Consider the following 7,491-nt stretch of genomic DNA (forward strand, 5'->3'; position numbering starts at 1 on the left):
CACCTTCTTTCTTCCACCACATTCTTTCTTCCACCACCTTCTTTCTTCCACCACCTTCTTTCTTCCGCCACATTCTTTCTTCCACCACCTTCTTTCTTCCACCACCTTCTTTCTTCCACCACCTTCTTTCTTCCACCACCTTCTTTCTTCCGCCACATTCTTTCTTCCACCACCTTCTTTCTTCCACCACCTTCTTTCTTCCACCACCTTCTTTCTTCCGCCACCTTCTTTCTTCCACCACCTTCTTTCTTCCACCACCTTCTTTCTTCCGCCACATTCTTTCTTCCACCACCTTCTTTCTTCCACCACATTCTTTCTTCCACCACCTTCTTTCTTCCACCACCTTCTTTCTTCCACCACCTTCTTTCTTACACCACCTTCTTTCTTCCGCCACATTCTTTCTTCCACCACCTTCTTTCTTCCACCACCTTCTTTCTTCCGCCACCTTCTTTCTTCCGCCACCTTCTTTCTTCCACCACCTTCTTTCTTCCACCACCTTCTTTCTTCCACCACCTTCTTTCTTCCGCCACCTTCTTTCTTCCACCACCTTCTTTCTTCCACCACCTTCTTTCTTCCACCACCTTCTTTCTTACACCACCTTCTTTCTTACACCACCTTCTTTCTTACACCACCTTCTTTCTTCCACCACCTTCTTTCTTCCACCACCTTCTTTCTTACACCACCTTCTTTCTTACACCACCATCTTCGTTACACCACCTTCTTTCTTTCTTCCACCACCTTCTTTCTTCCACCACCTTCTTTCTTCCACCACCTTCTTTCTTCCACCACCTTCTTTCTTACAACACCTTCTTTCTTACAACACCTTCTTTCTTCCACCACCTTCTTTCTTCCACCACCTTCTTTCTTACACAACATTCTTTCCACCACCTTCTTTCTTCCGCCACATTCTTTCTTCCACCACCTTCTTTCTTCCGCCACCTTCTTTCTTCCGCCAGCTTCTTTCTTCCACCACCTTCTTTCTTCCACCACCTTCTTTCTTCCACCACCTTCTTTCTTCCATTACCTTCTTTCTTACACAACATTCTTTCTTACACCACCTTCTTTCTTACACCACCTTCTTTCTTACACCACCTTCTTTCTTACACAACATTCTTTCTTAAACCACCTTCTTTCTTACACCACCTTCTTTCTTCCACCACCTTCTTTCTTCCACCACCTTCTTTCTTACACCACCTTCTTTCTTACACCACCTTCTTTCTTACACCACCTTCTTTCTTACACCACCTTCTTTCTTACACAACATTCTTTCTTACACCACCTTCTTTCTTACACCACCTTCTTTCTTCCACCACCTTCTTTCTTACACCACCTTCTTTCTTACACCACCTTCTTTTTTACACCACCATCTTCCTTACACCACCTTCTTTCTTTCTTCCACCACCTTCTTTCTTCCACCACCTTCTTTCTTCCACCACCTTCTTTCTTCCACCACCTTCTTTCTTCCACCACCTTCTTTCTTCCACCACCTTCTTTCTTACAACACCTTCTTTCTTCCACCACCTTCTTTCTTCCACCACCTTCTTTCTTACACAACATTCTTTCCACCACCTTCTTTCTTACAACACCTTCTTTCTTCCACCACCTTCTTTCTTCCACCACCTTCTTTCTTCCACCACCTTCTTTCTTCCGCCACCTTCTTTCTTACAACACCTTCTTTCTTCCACCACCTTCTTTCTTCCGCCACATTCTTTCTTCCACCACCTTCTTTCTTCCACCACCTTCTTTCTTCCGCCACCTTCTTTCTTCCACCACCTTCTTTCTTCCACCACCTTCTTTCTTCCGCCACCTTCTTTCTTCCGCCACCTTCTTTCTTCCACCACCTTCTTTCTTCCACCACCTTCTTTCTTCCATTACCTTCTTTCTTACACAACATTCTTTCTTACACCACCTTCTTTCTTACACCACCTTCTTTCTTACACCACCTTCTTTCTTACACCACCTTCTTTCTTAAACCACCTTCTTTCTTACACCACCTTCTTTCTTACACCACCTTCTTTCTTACACAACATTCTTTCTTCCACCACCTTCTTTCTTCCACCACCTTCTTTCTTCCAACACCTTCTTTCTTACACCACCTTCTTTCTTCCACCACCTTCTTTCTTCCACCACCTTCTTTCTTCCGCCACCTTCTTTCTTCCACCACCTTCTTTCTTCCACCACCTTCTTTCTTCCACCACCTTCTTTCTTCCATTACCTTCTTTCTTACACCACCTTCTTTCTTACACCACCTTCTTTCTTACACCACCTTCTTTCTTACACCACCTTCTTTCTTACACAACATTCTTTCTTACACCACCTTCTTTCTTACACCACCTTCTTTCTTCCACCACCTTCTTTCTTACACCACCTTCTTTCTTACACCACCTTCTTTCTTCCACCACCTTCTTTCTTACACCACCTTCTTTCTTACACCACCTTCTTTCTTACACCACCTTCTTTCTTCCACCACCTTCTTTCTTACACCACCTTCTTTCTTACACAACATTCTTTCTTACACCACCTTCTTTCTTACACCACCTTCTTTCTTCCACCACCTTCTTTCTTACACCACCTTCTTTCTTACACCACCTTCTTTTTTACACCACCATCTTCCTTACACCACCTTCTTTCTTTCTTCCACCACCTTCTTTCTTCCACCACCTTCTTTCTTCCACCACCTTCTTTCTTCCACCACCTTCTTTCTTCCACCACCTTCTTTCTTCCACCACCTTCTTTCTTACAACACCTTCTTTCTTCCACCACCTTCTTTCTTCCACCACCTTCTTTCTTACACAACATTCTTTCCACCACCTTCTTTCTTACAACACCTTCTTTCTTCCACCACCTTCTTTCTTACACCACCTTCTTTCTTCCACCACCTTCTTTCTTCCACCACCTTCTTTCTTCCGCCACCTTCTTTCTTACAACACCTTCTTTCTTCCACCACCTTCTTTCTTCCGCCACATTCTTTCTTCCACCACCTTCTTTCTTCCACCACCTTCTTTCTTCCGCCACCTTCTTTCTTCCGCCACCTTCTTTCTTCCACCACCTTCTTTCTTCCACCACCTTCTTTCTTCCATTACCTTCTTTCTTACACAACATTCTTTCTTACACCACCTTCTTTCTTACACCACCTTCTTTCTTACACCACCTTCTTTCTTAAACCACCTTCTTTCTTACACCACCTTCTTTCTTACACCACCTTCTTTCTTACACAACATTCTTTCTTCCACCACCTTCTTTCTTCCACCACCTTCTTTCTTCCAACACCTTCTTTCTTACACCACCTTCTTTCTTCCACCACCTTCTTTCTTCCACCACCTTCTTTCTTCCGCCACCTTCTTTCTTCCACCACCTTCTTTCTTCCACCACCTTCTTTCTTCCACCACCTTCTTTCTTCCATTACCTTCTTTCTTACACCACCTTCTTTCTTACACCACCTTCTTTCTTACACCACCTTCTTTCTTACACCACCTTCTTTCTTACACAACATTCTTTCTTACACCACCTTCTTTCTTACACCACCTTCTTTCTTCCACCACCTTCTTTCTTACACCACCTTCTTTCTTACACCACCTTCTTTCTTCCACCACCTTCTTTCTTACACCACCTTCTTTCTTACACCACCTTCTTTCTTACACCACCTTCTTTCTTACACCACCTTCTTTCTTACACCATCCTTTCCCAACTGGACCAGGCAAGTGAAAGGATCAGAGCGTATTTAAAAAGTTTTTAAAAAAATTGAAATAGCGATAAACAAAAACAATATCTCTAGTGGCACAGATTTATTATTGTTAGTCTAGATTTATGAAACATTTTATCACATCACTGATACAGACTAATTGATACAACTACGGTTAATATAAAATATTTTTTATATGTTCATGTTTTTACGGTGTTATGGAGTGTGTGTGTGTTTCTATGGTGACGGTGGAAAGAGGTTAGTGATTGGTTGTGAATGATACAAGATATGTGACAATGTCGTCAGCGGTCTTAGTTAGGACAGACGACTCTAGAACGTGAGACTGAATGGCTGTGTTTTTATGGTGAGATTTTGTTTAAAAAAATATATTATTACTAAAGTCTACTACATTTATTTGATCTCATATGAACTTGAATTTGTCTATATTATAATAAAAGTTAATAAAGAAGTTAGTTACGTTTTTCAAGTTTATTAGTTAAGATATAATACGCCTACAGCGGTTTAGTTGTCTACTAGCAGTTTGAGGCTACAAGTCAACGACCGGCAACAACAACGGCGTATGGCTAGAGTATAATGTGAGCATTTTCATGATATAATACTATAACAAACAATATATAAAAAATATAGCCTTGGAACAAATCAACAGGCGGAGCCGGTGGGTAAATGCTAGTCTTCTTAATATATAACTATCCTAAGTTTGATAGATTCCGGTTTCACATGTTTCGGAAGTTGGAAATAAAAACTAATAATGATAGAATCAACATGTATTCATTTTGATTCTTACTTTTTTTTTATATCTCCACATCCCATAGTAAATGATTGCGCCGAAATTCGTTTCTTTATCAAACTGAATATAAAAAGTTGCAGAGATCTTGTACTGGAATGTATTTACAAGAGTAAAACGACAGCCCACGCAAGACATCGGAAAATCCCCCATTTTGTCACTTCTTCCGGTTCGGACATGCGATATCTCCACGAGTCCTTGAAGTGGCTCCGGGCTGTGGCGTGCCGCACAAGGAACCGACACCAAGTCTAAGATTACGTGCGCGCGCTCGCAGGCGGTAGAAAGAGGGGCGGTGGGTGTAACAGCACCAGAAAGAAGCCCTAAAGGAGTGTGAAATGCCTTTTCACGGAACCTAATCTTGAAAAAACAATTTCCCCATGATCCGACCTAATGAAGCTTCTTTTAAGGACATCATTACATCTGTATTGTAGTTCCATTGAAAAAAAAAAATGGTCTTGTCTTACTCCAAGCCATTTTTTTTTTCTTCTTCTTTGGCTTGAGGAGGCACGAAGGACTTTGGTGTTCTGGGTTTTTTTTTTGACACAAATGTTGTGGTAATCTAACGAAGCAGCGATGCGAACAATAAGGCCGCATTAGCGAAGTCAGCGAGGCATAGAGCTATGCCATCCCCCCCTCCCCCCCCCCCTTCCCAACCTTATCCAGGCACAGTGAGAAGACTGCCGAATGTCTTTATCCCGATTAATTGTTGACAATAGGTACTTTATATCTATCGTAGCCAATCTCTGCTAACGTGTGGGTGGCCGCGTCATTAGCTTACATCTATAAAGAGTTATGAGTAGGACTTGGACAAGGGGAAATAAGTGGCCGCGTCATTAGGTGTACATGAAAAGGGGAGTTAATCTAAGCAGACTAAGCTTTTAAATTCCAATCTTTTATAATAACGAGACCATTGATTGGCTAAACATTGTGGACAGCTAGTGATTAAGAAAAACTTGGATTGGATAAAGAAACGATAAGATAAGCTCTCTTCTCACTCGTTGGCGTTATTGCAGACTATTTCTTTTCAGTGGGTAATTAGAAACAAAAATTAATATAAAGGGGTCAAAAGACAAATCATAAGCAAGATACCAAATTCCACACTAATACTCTGGTAGCCATAGCGCTTGATTAATATACTTCAAATCTCACCCCCCACATACATACTTAGAACTTAGGACCTCCGTTGCCGTTCGGCGTATAGGGCGGCAAGATCGGTCATTAGCGACCTCCACAGCCTCTACCCAGCTGGTGCCCACAGATTTTTAGGACCCTACGTGCATGTATAGTTTTATGTTCACTTGTATTTTAATTTGAGAAACAAGCAAAATATATATTAAAAAATCTGAAGAAAAAAAACTCCGAACTTAAAACTGTATCTCTCAATAATGTAGAAAATATTTCCCTTTTTCGATAACAAACAAAGTAATTAATTATCAATAATTAATTATTAACTGGTTAATTTTTTTAATTGATTCATGTTTTGTTAGGTACAATGAGTAATTGTGTAAAGTTTCAACCTCATCCAAGAATGGGTGAGGGTGTTAAAATAGCGTCTACAATTATATAAGGGGAGAAAACCCCGCATATTTAGTCATATTTCTTAATACTGAAGAATTCATTTTCCTTTTTGATATCAAACATAGTAATTAATTATCATTATTTAATTTGTATCTTGCTAATTAAAAAAAAAAGATTCATGTTTCGTTTGCTACAGTAAATAATGGTGTAAGGACCAGGGCATGGGTGTGGGAGACATAACGTGTACAGAAAGTTTAACAGACAGACAGATAAACAGACAGAGTAAGTTAATGTAAGCTTTTAAAAAAAAAACAAATAATTGTAAACTCGAGGTTGTGAACTCGTAAGTCCAAGAGCTAAAGCTATAAAAAAAAAATTGACGAATCAGTGGTATATGCAATAAAAAAAATGCATTTTATCCAATACAAAATTATTTGTTGTACCTAAAAAAAAACATGAATCAATGGTATCGAATGAAAATAAATTATACTTTTTTAGGAGATACACATGTATCTGTTGATTTATGCCCTTTTTGACGATTTGTACACGTTTTCCTTCCACTCTCATTCTTGGATGAAATTAAAATTTCGTAGAATTATTCATAATCGATGACAATATATGAATCAATAAAAATGTACCAATTATTAATCAATTAATGGTAATTATTTCCTTTTTTTTTTATAAAAAAGGGGATCTTATTCCTGCAGCACGGATGAATATGGCAGAGATTTTATGGCTCTCATTCTTAGATAAGCTTTGTATATTAAAAAGTTGTTTTTTTTTAAATATGTTATGTTGAAAGTATAAAGTCTTCTAAATCTCTTTCTATAAAAATTTTAAGTTTCAAAAATCATCTTAACCAAGCTTATATTTTTTTTCCTAAAGCGCAACATTAATATGTAATTTTGTGAGTTATTTCCCTTGGCGAAAAAAACAACAACTAACAACCAACGAACAAAATAGAACGTATGTATTTGCAGCTTATTGTTCAAGATGATAGAACGAGGCCTGTTTGTAGTTGAAGATTGCCCTTGTTGTTTGTGTATATTATCTACCCCTATATGAAAGCTAATTAACATTTTATTTGACATTTATAGACAACTAGTCGGATATTACCCGCGGCCTGCAGGCCTTAGTTTTGGGTATTAAGTCTAGTAATGTAGTGGATTGGATTTAGATCTATGTCAAACTTGGCTAATGTTCATTTCAAGTTGTTTTAAATAAAATTATATTGTGAAAATGGGTTTACCCGTTAAGCAGATACATTCATATCAAATATAAAATAGTATGAAAACGGGTTTACCCGATTTATTAAAAAGTCTATTACTTTAATAGTGATAAATTTATCTCTTTTTTTTTATCTTTGGGGCCCCCGGTTGCGGGAGGGACATTAAACATATACTAGGGTATCCGCCATGATCCAAGAAGTATTTATGCCAAATTTTATTAAGACTGGTCAAACTGTTTTGATTTCTATGAGGGACAT

The sequence above is a fragment of the Biomphalaria glabrata genome, chromosome 16, assembly GCF_947242115.1.
Source record: "Biomphalaria glabrata chromosome 16, xgBioGlab47.1, whole genome shotgun sequence".
Taxonomy (NCBI): domain Eukaryota; kingdom Metazoa; phylum Mollusca; class Gastropoda; family Planorbidae; genus Biomphalaria; species Biomphalaria glabrata.